The following is a 14,096-nucleotide window of genomic DNA, read 5'->3' on the forward strand; positions in this document are numbered from 1 at the left end:
TTGCTTGGCTCACACAACCATTGTTCAAAAAAGCACTTTATTCGCTCTCAAATGCATTGTGAGCAAAGGCTGATACGGCGCGTCATTGTGAACCAGCGGAAGGTGCCAGGAGGCTCATTCCAAGTGTGCCTGACGCAGCTTCTCATCCCGTTCTATCTGCAACAGTTTCGTGTGGCTGAAAAGCACTGCTGTGGAGTTACAGCTAAAATGATAAAATGTGTTTCTCTCGCTGTGATAATGTATTTCAAGCAACTATAGGCTTTGTGGTAAAAATTTTCTCCATATATGGCACATGTGTGCCACGTCCAAAAAAGCACTCCACTCGCTCAGAGAAGAGCGTTTTGGCACTTATGGAACACATTTAGTGTGATGTGCTTTATTGCTTGGCTCACACAACCATTGTTCAAAACAGCACTTTATTCGCTCTCAATTAAATTGTGAGCAAAGGATGATACGGCGCGTCATTGTTAACCAGCGGAAGGTGCCAGGAGGCTCATTCCAAGTGTGCCTGACGCAGCTCCTCATCCGGTTCTATCTGCAACAGTTTCGTGTGGCTGAGAAGCACTGCTGTGGAGTTACAGCTAAAATGAGAAAATGTGTTTCTCTCGCTGTGATAATGTATTTCAAGCAACCTATAGGCTTTGTGGTAAAAAAATTTCTCCATATATGGCACATGTGTGCCACGTCCAAAAAAGCACTCCACTCGCTCAGAGAAGAGCGTTTTGGCACTTATGGAACACATTTAGTGTGATGTGCTTTATTGCTTGGCTCACACAACCATTGTTCAAAAAAGCACTTTATTCGCTCTCAAATACATTGTGAGCAAGGGCTGATACGGCGCGTCATTGTGAACCAGCGGAAGGTGCCAGGAGGCTCATTCCAAGTGTGCCTGACGCAGCTTCTGATCCCGTTCTATCTGCAACAGTGTCGTGTGGTTGAGAAGCACTGCTGTGGAGTTATAGCTAAAATGAGAAAATGTGTTTCTCTCGCTGTGATAATGTATTTCAAGCAACCTATAGGCTTTGTGGTAAAAATTTTCTCCATATATGGCACATGTGTGCCACGTCCAAAAAAGCACTCCACTTGCTCAAAGAAAAGCGTTTTGGCACTTATGGAGCACATTTAGTTTGATCTGCTTTATTGCTTGGCTCACACAACCATTGTTCAAAAAAGCACTTTATTCGCTCTCAAATGCATTGTGCGCAAAGGATGATACGGCGCGTCATTGTTAACCAGCGGAAGGTGCCAGGAGGCTCATTCCAAGTGTGCCTGACGCAGCTTCTCATCCCGTTCTATCTGCAACAGTTTCGTGTGGCTGAGAACCACTGCTGTGGACTTACAGCTAAAATGAGAAAATGTGTTTCTCTCGCTGTGATAATGTATTTCAAGCAACCTATAGGCTTTGTGGTAAAAAATTTTCTCTATATATGGCACATGTGTGCCACGTCCAAAAAAGCACTCCACTCGCTCAGAGAAGAGCGTTTTGGCACTTATGGAACACATTTAGTGTGATGTGCTTTATTGCTTGGCTCACACAACCATTGTTCAAAAAAGCACTTTATTCGCTCTCAAATACATTGTGAGCAAAGGCTGATACGGCGCGTCATTGCGAACCAGCGGATGTTGCCAGGAGGCTCATTCCAAGTGTGCCTGACGCAGCTTCTGATCCCGTTCTATCTGCAACAGTTTCGTGTGGTTGAGAAGCACTGCTGTGGAGCTACAGCTAAAATGAGAAAATGTGTTTCTCTCGCTGTGATAATGTATTTCAAGCAACCTATAGGCTTTGTGGTAAAAGTTTTCTCCATATATGGCACATGTGTGCCACGTCCAAAAAAGCACTCCACTTGCGCAAAGAAAAGCGTTTTGGCACTTATGGAGCACATTTAGTGTGATCTGCTTTATTGCTTGGCTCACACAACCATTGTTCAAAAAAGCACTTTATTCGCTCTCAATTAAATTGTGAGCAAAGGATGATACGGCGCGTCATTGTGAACCAGCGGAAGGTGCCAGGAGGCTCCTTCCAAGTGTGCCTGACGCAGCTTCTGATCCCGTTCTATCTGCAACAGTTTCGTGTGGCTGAGAAGCACTGCTGTGGAGTTACAGCTAAAATGAGAAAATGTGTTTCTCTCGCTGTGATAATGTATTTCAAGCAACCTATAGGCTTTGTGGTAAAAAATTTTCTCCATATATGGCACATGTGTGCCACGTCCAAAAAAGCACTCCACTCGCTCAGAGAAGAGCGTTTTGGCACTTATGGAACACATTTAGTGTGATGTGCTTTATTGCTTGGCTCACACAACCATTGTTCAAAAAAGCACTTTATTCGCTCTCAAATGCATTGTGCGCAAAGGATGATACGGCGCGTCATTGTTAACCAGCGGAAGGTGCCAGGAGGCTCATTCCAAGTGTGCCTGACGCAGCTTCTCATCCCGTTCTATCTGCAACAGTTTCGTGTGGCTGAGAACCACTGCTGTGGACTTACAGCTAAAATGAGAAAATGTGTTTCTCTCGCTGTGATAATGTATTTCAAGCAACCTATAGGCTTTGTGGTAAAAAATTTTCTCCATATATGGCACATGTGTGCCACGTCCAAAAAAGCACTCCACTCGCTCAGAGAAGAGCGTTTTGGCACTTATGGAACACATTTAGTGTGATGTGCTTTATTGCTTGGCTCACACAACCATTGTTCAAAAAAGCACTTTATTCGCTCTCAAATACATTGTGAGCAAAGGCTGATACGGCGCGTCATTGCGAACCAGCGGATGTTGCCAGGAGGCTCATTCCAAGTGTGCCTGACGCAGCTTCTGATCCCGTTCTATCTGCAACAGTTTCGTGTGGTTGAGAAGCACTGCTGTGGAGCTACAGCTAAAATGAGAAAATGTGTTTCTCTCGCTGTGATAATGTATTTCAAGCAACCTATAGGCTTTGTGGTAAAAGTTTTCTCCATATATGGCACATGTGTGCCACGTCCAAAAAAGCACTCCACTTGCGCAAAGAAAAGCGTTTTGGCACTTATGGAGCACATTTAGTGTGATCTGCTTTATTGCTTGGCTCACACAACCATTGTTCAAAAAAGCACTTTATTCGCTCTCAAATGCATTGTGAGCAAAGGATGATACGGCGCGTCATTGTTAACCAGCGGAAGGTGCCAGGAGGCTCATTCTAAGTGTGCCTGACGCAGCTCCTCATCCGGTTCTATCTGCAACAGTTTCGTGTGGCTGAGAAGCACTGCTGTGGAGTTACAGCTAAAATGAGAAAATGTGTTTCTCTCGCTGTGATAATGTATTTCAAGCAACCTATAGGCTTTGTGGTAAAAAATTTTCTCCATATATGGCACATGTGTGCCACGTCCAAAAAAGCACTCCACTCGCTCAGAGAAGAGCGTTTTGGCACTTATGGAACACATTTAGTGTGATGTGCTTTATTGCTTGGCTCACACAACCATTGTTCAAAAAAGCACTTTATTCGCTCTCAAATACATTGTGAGCAAAGGCTGATACGGCGCGTCATTGCGAACCAGCGGATGGTGCCAGGAGGCTCATTCCAAGTGTGCCTGACGCAGCTTCTGATCCCGTTCTATCTGCAACAGTTTCGTGTGGTTGAGAAGCACTGCTGTGGAGCTACAGCTAAAATGAGAAAATGTGTTTCTCTCGCTGTGATAATGTATTTCAAGCAACCTATAGGATTTGTGGTAAAAGTTTTCTCCATATATGGCACATGTGTGCCACGTCCAAAAAAGCACTCCACTTGCGCAAAGAAAAGCGTTTTGGCACTTATGGAGCACATTTAGTGTGATCTGCTTTATTGCTTGGCTCACACAACCATTGTTCAAAAAAGCACTTTATTCGCTCTCAAATGCATTGTGAGCAAAGGATGATACGGCGCGTCATTGTTAACCAGCGGAAGGTGCCAGGAGGCTCATTCCAAGTGTGCCTGACGCAGCTCCTCATCCGGTTCTATCTGCAACAGTTTCGTGTGGCTGAAAAGCACTGCTGTGGAGTTACAGCTAAAATGAGAAAATGTGTTTCTCTCGCTGTGATAATGTATTTCAAGCAACTATAGGCTTTGTGGTAAAAATTTTCTCCATATATGGCACATGTGTGCCACGTCCAAAAAAGCACTCCACTCGCTCAGAGAAGAGCGTTTTGGCACTTATGGAACACATTGAGTGTGATGTGCTTTATTGCTTGGCTCACACAACCATTGTTCAAAACAGCACTTTATTCGCTCTCAATTAAATTGTGAGCAAAGGATGATACGGCGCGTCATTGTGAACCAGCGGAAGGTGCCAGGAGGCTCCTTCCAAGTGTGCCTGACGCAGCTTCTGATCCCGTTCTATCTGCAACAGTTTCGTGTGGCTGAGAAGCACTGCTGTGGAGTTACAGCTAAAATGAGAAAATGTGTTTCTCTCGCTGTGATAATGTATTTCAAGCAACCCATAGGCTTTGTGGTAAAAATTTTCTCCATATATGGCACATGTGTGCCACGTCCAAAAAAGCACTCCACTTGCGCAAAGAAAAGCGTTTTGGCACTTATGGAGCACATTTAGTGTGATGTGCTTTATTGCTTGGCTCACACAACCATTGTTCAAAAAAGCACTTTATTCGCTCTCAAATACATTGTGAGCAAAGGCTGATACGGCGCGTCATTGCGAACCAGCGGATGGTGCCAGGAGGCTCATTCCAAGTGTGCCTGACGCAGCTTCTGATCCCGTTCTATCTGCAACAGTTTCGTGTGGTTGAGAACCACTGCTGTGTACTTACAGCTAAAATGAGAAAATGTGTTTCTCTCGGTGTGATAATGTATTTCAAGCAACCTATAGGCTTTGTGGTAAAAAATTTTCTCCATATATGGCACATGTGTGCCACGTCCAAAAAAGCACTCCACTCGCTCAGAGAAGAGCGTTTTGGCACTTATGGAGCACATTTAGTTTGATCTGCTTTATTGCTTGGCTCACACAACCATTGTTCAAAAAAGCACTTTATTCGCTCTCAAATGCATTGTGAGCAAAGGCTGATACGGCGCGTCATTGTGAACCAGCGGAAGGTGCCAGGAGGCTCATTCCAAGTGTGCCTGACGCAGCTTCTGATCCCGTTCTATCTGCAACAGTTTCGTGTGGTTGAGAAGCACTGCTGTGGAGTTACAGCTAAAATGAGAAAATGTGTTTCTCTCGCTGTGATAATGTATTTCAAGCAACCTATAGGCTTTGTGGTAAAAATTTTCTCCATATATGGCACATGTGTGCCACGTCCAAAAAAGCACTCCACTTGCTCAAAGAAAAGCGTTTTGGCACTTATGGAGCACATTTAGTGTGATCTGCTTTATTGCTTGGCTCACACAACCATTGTTCAAAAAAGCACTTTATTCGCTCTCAAATGCATTGTGAGCAAAGGATGATACGGCGCGTCATTGTTAACCAGCGGAAGGTGCCAGGAGGCTCATTCCAAGTGTGCCTGACGCAGCTTCTCATCCCGTTCTATCTGCAACAGTTTCGTGTGGCTGAGAACCACTGCTGTGTACTTACAGCTAAAATGAGAAAATGTGTTTCTCTCGCTGTGATAATGTATTTCAAGCAACCTATAGGCTTTGTGGTAAAAAATTTTCTCCATATATGGCACATGTGTGCCACGTCCAAAAAAGCACTCCACTCGCTCAGAGAAGGGCGTTTTGGCACTTATGGAACACATTTAGTGTGATGTGCTTTATTGCTTGGCTCACACAACCATTGTTCAAAAAAGCACTTTATTCGCTCTCAAATACATTGTGAGCAAAGGCTGATACGGCGCGTCATTGCGAACCAGCGGATGGTGCCAGGAGGCTCATTCCAAGTGTGCCTGACGCAGCTTCTGATCCCGTTCTATCTGCAACAGTTTCGTGTGGTTGAGAAGCACTGCTGTGGAGTTACAGCTAAAATGAGAAAATGTGTTTCTCTCGCTGTGATAATGTATTTCAAGCAACCTATAGGCTTTGTGGTGAAAATTTTCTCCATATATGGCACATGTGTGCCACGTCCAAAAAAGCACTCCACTTGCTCAAAGAAAAGCGTTTTGGCACTTATGGAGCACATTTAGTGTGATCTGCTTTATTGCTTGGCTACACAACCATTGTTCAAAAAAGCACTTTATTCGCTCTCAAATGCATTGTGAGCAAAGGCTGATACGGCGCGTCATTGTGAACCAGCGGAAGGTGCCAGGAGGCTCATTCCAAGTGTGCCTGACGCAGCTTCTCATCCCGTTCTATCTGCAACAGTTTCATGTGGCTGAAAAGCACTGCTGTGGAGTTACAGCTAAAATGAGAAATTGTGTTTCTCTCGCTGTGATAATGTATTTCAAGCAACTATAGGCTTTGTGGTAAATATTTTCTCCATATATGGCACATGTGTGCCATGTCCAAAAAAGCACTCCACTCGCTCAGAGAAGAGCGTTTTGGCACTTATGGAACACATTTAGTGTGATGTGCTTTATTGCTTGGCTCACACAACCATTGTTCAAAACAGCACTTTATTCGCTCTCAATTAAATTGTGAGCAAAGGATGATACGGCGCGTCATTGTGAACCAGCGGAAGGTGCCAGGAGGCTCCTTCCAAGTGTGCCTGACGCAGCTTCTGATCCCGTTCTATCTGCAACAGTTTCGTGTGGCTGAGAAGCACTGCTGTGGAGTTACAGCTAAAATGAGAAAATGTGTTTCTCTCGCTGTGATAATGTATTTCAAGCAACCTATAGGCTTTGTGGTAAAAATTTTCTCCATATATGGCACATGTGTGCCACGTCCAAAAAAGCACTCCACTTGCGCAAAGAAAAGCGTTTTGGCACTTATGGAACACATTTAGTGTGATGTGCTTTATTGCTTGGCTCACACAACCATTGTTCAAAAAAGCACTTTATTCGCTCTCAAATGCATTGTGAGCAAAGGCTGATACGGCGCGTCATTGTGAACCAGCGGAAGGTGCCAGGAGGCTCATTCCAAGTGTGCCTGACGCAGCTCCTCATCCGGTTCTATCTGCAACAGTTTCGTGTGGCTGAGAAGCACTGCTGTGGAGTTACAGCTAAAATGAGAAAATGTGTTTCTCTCGCTGTGATAATGTATTTCAAGCAACCTATAGGCTTTGTGGTAAAAATTTTCTCCATATATGGCACATGTGTGCCACGTCCAAAAAAGCACTCCACTTGCGCAAAGAAAAGCGTTTTGGCACTTATGGAGCACATTTAGTGTGATCTGCTTTATTGCTTTTGGCATAAGTGCCAAAACGCTTTTCTTTGAGCAAGTGGAGTGCTTTTTTGGACGTGACACACATGTGCCATATATGGAGAAAATTTTTACCACAAAGCCTATAGGTTGCTTGAAATACATTATCACAGCGAGAGAAACACATTTTCTCATTTTAGCTGTAACTCCACAGCAGTGCTTCTCAACCACACGAAACTGTTGCAGATAGAACGGGATCAGAAGCTGCGTCAGGCACACTTGGAATGAGCCTCCTGGCACCATCCGCTGGTTAGCAATGACGCGCCGTATCAGCCTTTGCTCACAATGTATTTGAGAGCGAATAAAGTGCTTTTTTGAACAATGGTTGTGTGAGCCAAGCAATAAAGCACATCACACTAAATGTGTTCCATAAGTGCCAAAACGCTCTTCTCTGAGCGAGTGGAGTGCTTTTTTGGACGTGGCACACATGTGCCATATATGGAGAAAATTTTTACCACAAAGCCTATAGTTGCTTGAAATACATTATCACAGCGAGAGAAACACATTTTCTCATTTTAGCTGTAACTCCATAGCAGTGCTTTTCAGCCACACGAAACTGTTGCAGATAGAACGGGATGAGAAGCTGCGTCAGGCACACTTGGAATGAGCCTCCTGGCACCTTCCGCTGGTTCACAATGACGCGCCGTATCAGCCTTTGCTCACAATGTATTTGAGAGCGAATAAAGTGCTTTTTTGAACAATGGTTGTGTGAGCCAAGCAATAAAGCACATCACACTAAATGTGTTCCATAAGTGCCAAACGCTCTTCTCTGAGCGAGTGGAGTGCTTTTTTGGACGTGGCACACATGTGCCATATATGGAGAAAATTTTTTACCACAAAGCCTATAGGTTGCTTGAAATACATTATCACAGCGAGAGAAACACATTTTCTCATTTTAGCTGTAACTCCACAGCAGTGCTTCTCAGCCACACGAAACTGTTGCAGATAGAACCGGATGAGGAGCTGCGTCAGGCACACTTGGAATGAGCCTCCTGGCACCTTCCGCTGGTTAACAATGACGCGCCGTATCATCCTTTGCTCACAATGCATTTGAGAGCGAATAAAGTGCTTTTTTGAACAACGGTTGTGTGAGCCAAGCAATAAAGCAGATCACACTAAATGTGCTCCATAAGTGCCAAAACGCTTTTCTTTGAGCAAGTGGAGTGCTTTTTTGGACGTGGCACACATGTGCCATATATGGAGAAAATTTTTACCACAAAGCCTATAGGTTGCTTGAAATACATTATCACAGCGAGAGAAACACATTTTCTCATTTTAGCTGTAACTCCACAGCAGTGCTTCTCAACCACACGAAACTGTTGCAGATAGAACGGGATCAGAAGCTGCGTCAGGCACACTTGGAATGAGCCTCCTGGCACCTTCCGCTGGTTCACAATGACGCGCCGTATCAGCCTTTGCTCACAATGTATTTGAGAGCGAATAAAGTGCTTTTTTGAACAATGGTTGTGTGAGCCAAGCAATGAAGCACATCACACTAAATGTGTTCCATAAGTGCCAAAACGCTCTTCTCTGAGCGAGTGGAGTGCTTTTTTGGACGTGGCACACATGTGCCATATATGGAGAAAATTTTTTTTACCACAAAGCCTATAGGTTGCTTGAAATACATTATCACAGCGAGAGAAACACATTTTCTCATTTTAACTGTAACTCCACAGCAGTGCTTCTCAGCCACACGAAACTGTTGCAGATAGAACCGGATGAGGAGCTGCGTCAGGCACACTTGGAGTGAGCCTCCTGGCACCTTCCGCTGGTTAACAATGACGCGCCGTATCATCCTTTGCTCACAGTGCATTTGAGAGCGAATAAAGTGCTTTTTTGAACAATGGTTGTGTGAGCCAAGCAATAAAGCAGATCACACTAAATGTGCTCCATAAGTGCCAAAACGCTTTTCTTTGAGAAAGTGGAGTGCTTTTTTGGTCGTGGCACACATGTGCCATATATGGAGACAATTTTTACCACAAAGCCTATAGGTTGCTTGAAATACATTATCACGGCGAGAGAAACACATTTTCTCATTTTAGCTGTAACTCCACAGCAGTGCTTCTCCGCCACACGAAACTGTTGCAGATAGAACGGGATGAGAAGCTGCGTCAGGCACACTTGGAATGAGCCTCCTGGCACTTTCCGCTGGTTCACAATGACGCGCCGTATCATCCTTTGCTCACAATTTAATTTAGAGCGAATAAAGTGCTTTTTTGAACAATGGTTGTGTGAGCCAAGCAATAAAGCAGATCACACTAAATGTGCTCCATAAGTGCCAAAACGCTTTTCTTTGAGCAAGTGGAGTGCTTTTTTGGACGTGGCACACATGTGCCATATATGGAGAAAATTTTTACCACAAAGCCTATAGGTTGCTTGAAATACATTATCACAGCGAGAGAAACACATTTTCTCATTTTAGCTGTAAGTCCACAGCAGTGGTTCTCAGCCACACGAAACTGTTGCAGATAGAACGGGATGAGAAGCTGCGTCAGGCACACTTGGAATGAGCCTCCTGGCACCTTCCGCTGGTTAACAATGAGCGCCGTATCATCCTTTGCTCACAATGCATTTGAGAGCGAATAAAGTGCTTTTTTGAACAATGGTTGTGTGAGCCAAGCAATAAAGCAGATCACACTAAATGTGCTCCATAAGTGCCAAAACGCTTTTCTTTGAGCAAGTGGAGTGCTTTTTTGGACGTGGCCCACATGTGCCATATATGGAGAAAATTTTTACCACAAAGCCTATAGGTTGCTTGAAATACATTATCACAGCGAGAGAAACACATTTTCTCATTTTAGCTGTAACTCCACAGCAGTGCTTCTCAACCACACGAAACTGTTGCAGATAGAACGGGATCAGAAGCTGCGTCAGGCACACTTGGAATGAGCCTCCTGGCACCTTCCGCTGGTTCACAATGACGCGCCGTATCAGCCTTTGCTCACAATGTATTTGAGAGCGAATAAAGTGCTTTTTTGAACAATGGTTGTGTGAGCCAAGCAATAAAGCACATCACACTAAATGTGTTCCATAAGTGCCAAAACGCTCTTCTCTGAGCGAGTGGAGTGCTTTTTTGGACGTGGCCCACATGTGCCATATATGGAGAAAATTTTTACCACAAAGCCTATAGGTTGCTTGAAATACATTATCACAGCGAGAGAAACACATTTTCTCATTTTAGCTGTAACTCCACAGCAGTGCTTCTCAACCACACGAAACTGTTGCAGATAGAACGGGATCAGAAGCTGCGTCAGGCACACTTGGAATGAGCCTCCTGGCACCTTCCGCTGGTTCACAATGACGCGCCGTATCAGCCTTTGCTCACAATGTATTTGAGAGCGAATAAAGTGCTTTTTTGAACAATGGTTGTGTGAGCCAAGCAATAAAGCACATCACACTAAATGTGTTCCATAAGTGCCAAAACGCTCTTCTCTGAGCGAGTGGAGTGCTTTTTTGGACGTGGCACACATGTGCCATATATGGAGAAAATTTTTTTTACCACAAAGCCTATAGGTTGCTTGAAATACATTATCACAGCGAGAGAAACACATTTTCTCATTTTAACTGTAACTCCACAGCAGTGCTTCTCAGCCACACGAAACTGTTGCAGATAGAACCGGATGAGGAGCTGCGTCAGGCACACTTGGAGTGAGCCTCCTGGCACCTTCCGCTGGTTAACAATGACGCGCCGTATCATCCTTTGCTCACAGTGCATTTGAGAGCGAATAAAGTGCTTTTTTGAACAATGGTTGTGTGAGCCAAGCAATAAAGCAGATCACACTAAATGTGCTCCATAAGTGCCAAAACGCTTTTCTTTGAGAAAGTGGAGTGCTTTTTTGGTCGTGGCACACATGTGCCATATATGGAGACAATTTTTACCACAAAGCCTATAGGTTGCTTGAAATACATTATCACGGCGAGAGAAACACATTTTCTCATTTTAGCTGTAACTCCACAGCAGTGCTTCTCCGCCACACGAAACTGTTGCAGATAGAACGGGATGAGAAGCTGCGTCAGGCACACTTGGAATGAGCCTCCTGGCACTTTCCGCTGGTTCACAATGACGCGCCGTATCATCCTTTGCTCACAATTTAATTTAGAGCGAATAAAGTGCTTTTTTGAACAATGGTTGTGTGAGCCAAGCAATAAAGCAGATCACACTAAATGTGCTCCATAAGTGCCAAAACGCTTTTCTTTGAGCAAGTGGGGTGCTTTTTTGGACGTGGCACACATGTGCCATATATGGAGAAAATTTTTACCACAAAGCCTATAGGTTGCTTGAAATACATTATCACAGCGAGAGAAACACATTTTCTCATTTTAGCTGTAAGTCCACAGCAGTGGTTCTCAGCCACACGAAACTGTTGCAGATAGAACGGGATGAGAAGCTGCGTCAGGCACACTTGGAATGAGCCTCCTGGCACCTTCCGCTGGTTAACAATGAGCGCCGTATCATCCTTTGCTCACAATGCATTTGAGAGCGAATAAAGTGCTTTTTTGAACAATGGTTGTGTGAGCCAAGCAATAAAGCAGATCACACTAAATGTGCTCCATAAGTGCCAAAACGCTTTTCTTTGAGCAAGTGGAGTGCTTTTTTGGACGTGGCCCACATGTGCCATATATGGAGAAAATTTTTACCACAAAGCCTATAGGTTGCTTGAAATACATTATCACAGCGAGAGAAACACATTTTCTCATTTTAGCTGTAACTCCACAGCAGTGCTTCTCAACCACACGAAACTGTTGCAGATAGAACGGGATCAGAAGCTGCGTCAGGCACACTTGGAATGAGCCTCCTGGCACCTTCCGCTGGTTCACAATGACGCGCCGTATCAGCCTTTGCTCACAATGTATTTGAGAGCGAATAAAGTGCTTTTTTGAACAATGGTTGTGTGAGCCAAGCAATAAAGCACATCACACTAAATGTGTTCCATAAGTGCCAAAACGCTCTTCTCTGAGCGAGTGGAGTGCTTTTTTGGACGTGGCACACATGTGCCATATATGGAGAATTTTTTTTACCACAAAGCCTATAGGTTGCTTGAAATACATTATCACAGCGAGAGAAACACATTTTCTCATTTTAGCTGTAAGTCCACAGCAGTGGTTCTCAGCCACACGAAACTGTTGCAGATAGAACGGGATGAGGAGCTGCGTCAGGCACACTTGGAATGAGCCTCCTGGTACCTTCCGCTGGTTAACAATGACGCGCCGTATCATCCTTTGCTCACAATGCATTTGAGAGCGAATAAAGTGCTTTTTTGAACAATGGTTGTGTGAGCCAAGCAATAAAGCAGATCACACTAAATGTGCTCCATAAGTGCCAAAACGCTTTTCTTTGAGCAAGTGGAGTGCTTTTTTGGACGTGGCACACATGTGCCATATATGGAGAAAATTTTTACCACAAAGCCTATAGGTTGCTTGAAATACATTATCACAGCGAGAGAAACACATTTTCTCATTTTAGCTGTAACTCCACAGCAGTGCTTCTCAACCACACGAAACTGTTGCAGATAGAACGGGATCAGAAGCTGCGTCAGGCACACTTGGAATGAGCCTCCTGGCACCTTCCGCTGGTTCACAATGACGCGCCGTATCAGCCTTTGCTCACAATGTATTTGAGAGCGAATAAAGTGCTTTTTTGAACAATGGTTGTGTGAGCCAAGCAATAAAGCACATCACACTAAATGTGTTCCATAAGTGCCAAAACGCTCTTCTCTGAGCGAGTGGAGTGCTTTTTTGGACGTGGCACACATGTGCCATATATGGAGAAATTTTTTTACCACAAAGCCTATAGGTTGCTTGAAATACATTATCACAGCGAGAGAAACACATTTTCTCATTTTAGCTGTAAGTCCACAGCAGTGGTTCTCAGCAACACGAAACTGTTGCAGATAGAACGGGATGAGAAGCTGCGTCAGGCACACTTGCGCCACCAAGACTTGAACTTAGACCACTGGATTCAAAGACCGGGGTGCTAACCATTACACCACGGAACCTGCAAGGGTACAGACAGCGCCGGGCCCTGAAGTACATCCTGTCAGATTACATTAGCGTTCATATAACTTCACTGATGGTGGTGTTCTGGGAATTGTGTTGAAAAGTAGTTTGGGGGAGGGAGAGCTTGTCCGAGAATTGAACTCGGGACCTCTTGCACCCTAAGCAAGAATCATACCACTAGACCAACAAGCCCCTGCTTGGGCAAATACTTACCTCTCCCCGGTCAGTTGGCAGCCATGATGCGGGTGTTTTCGCAGTTGACTGGGTTGTGCGCTGTTGGTTATGGGGACCGGGGGGGTTATGAGGGGCGGGGTGTTGTGGACGAGGGCTTTTTTGTTCCTTCACGGTCCGCATTCTCTGCACTCGTGATGTAAAATTTTGGGTAGAGGATAATAGGGTCCACTGCCACCTTTGATCTGCTCCTTGCAGTCTTGGTGACCAAGAGGTTTGTTGCCGCTCTGCTTTGACGTGCTGTTTTCTTTACCTTTCCCCGGTCTTTCGGCAGTCTTGTCGAGGGTGTTTCACCGGTGGGTGGGGTGATGTTGGTTATGGAGACCAGCGGGTTGTCGCCGTGGGCTTTTGTTGTTCCTGGAGCACATAAAGATGGATGGTCAGTATGGGGGTTGAACCCGTGACCTTGGCGTTATTAGCACCACGCTCTGACCAACTGAGCTAACCAACCACAGGACACCTTTGCATCAAATGTTTCCAGCTCAAATCAACTAACTCATCCTTAACAGACCGCATTCTCTGTGCTCGTGGTCGAAATTTGCTTCTCAGACAACGGGGTCATCTGCCCCCATTGATCATGCAGTCACGGTGGGCGAGAGGTTTGCCGCTGCTCTGCTTTGCCA

At 44.8% G+C, this 14,096-nt stretch overlaps 2 non-coding genes across 2 annotated transcripts; both read right to left on the reverse strand.

The window, feature by feature from the left end:
* Positions 1-13,362: 13,362 nt before the first annotated feature.
* Positions 13,363-13,434, reverse strand: trnap-agg (transfer RNA proline (anticodon AGG)). The gene has a single exon. It is a non-coding gene; the product is annotated as a tRNA-Pro (tRNA).
* Positions 13,435-13,850: 416 nt separating this feature from the next.
* Positions 13,851-13,924, reverse strand: trnai-aau (transfer RNA isoleucine (anticodon AAU)). Its single transcript has one exon. It is a non-coding gene; the product is annotated as a tRNA-Ile (tRNA).
* Positions 13,925-14,096: the final 172 nt, after the last annotated feature.

This window comes from Doryrhamphus excisus, chromosome 2, assembly GCF_030265055.1.
Source record: "Doryrhamphus excisus isolate RoL2022-K1 chromosome 2, RoL_Dexc_1.0, whole genome shotgun sequence".
Taxonomy (NCBI): Eukaryota; Metazoa; Chordata; class Actinopteri; order Syngnathiformes; family Syngnathidae; genus Doryrhamphus; species Doryrhamphus excisus.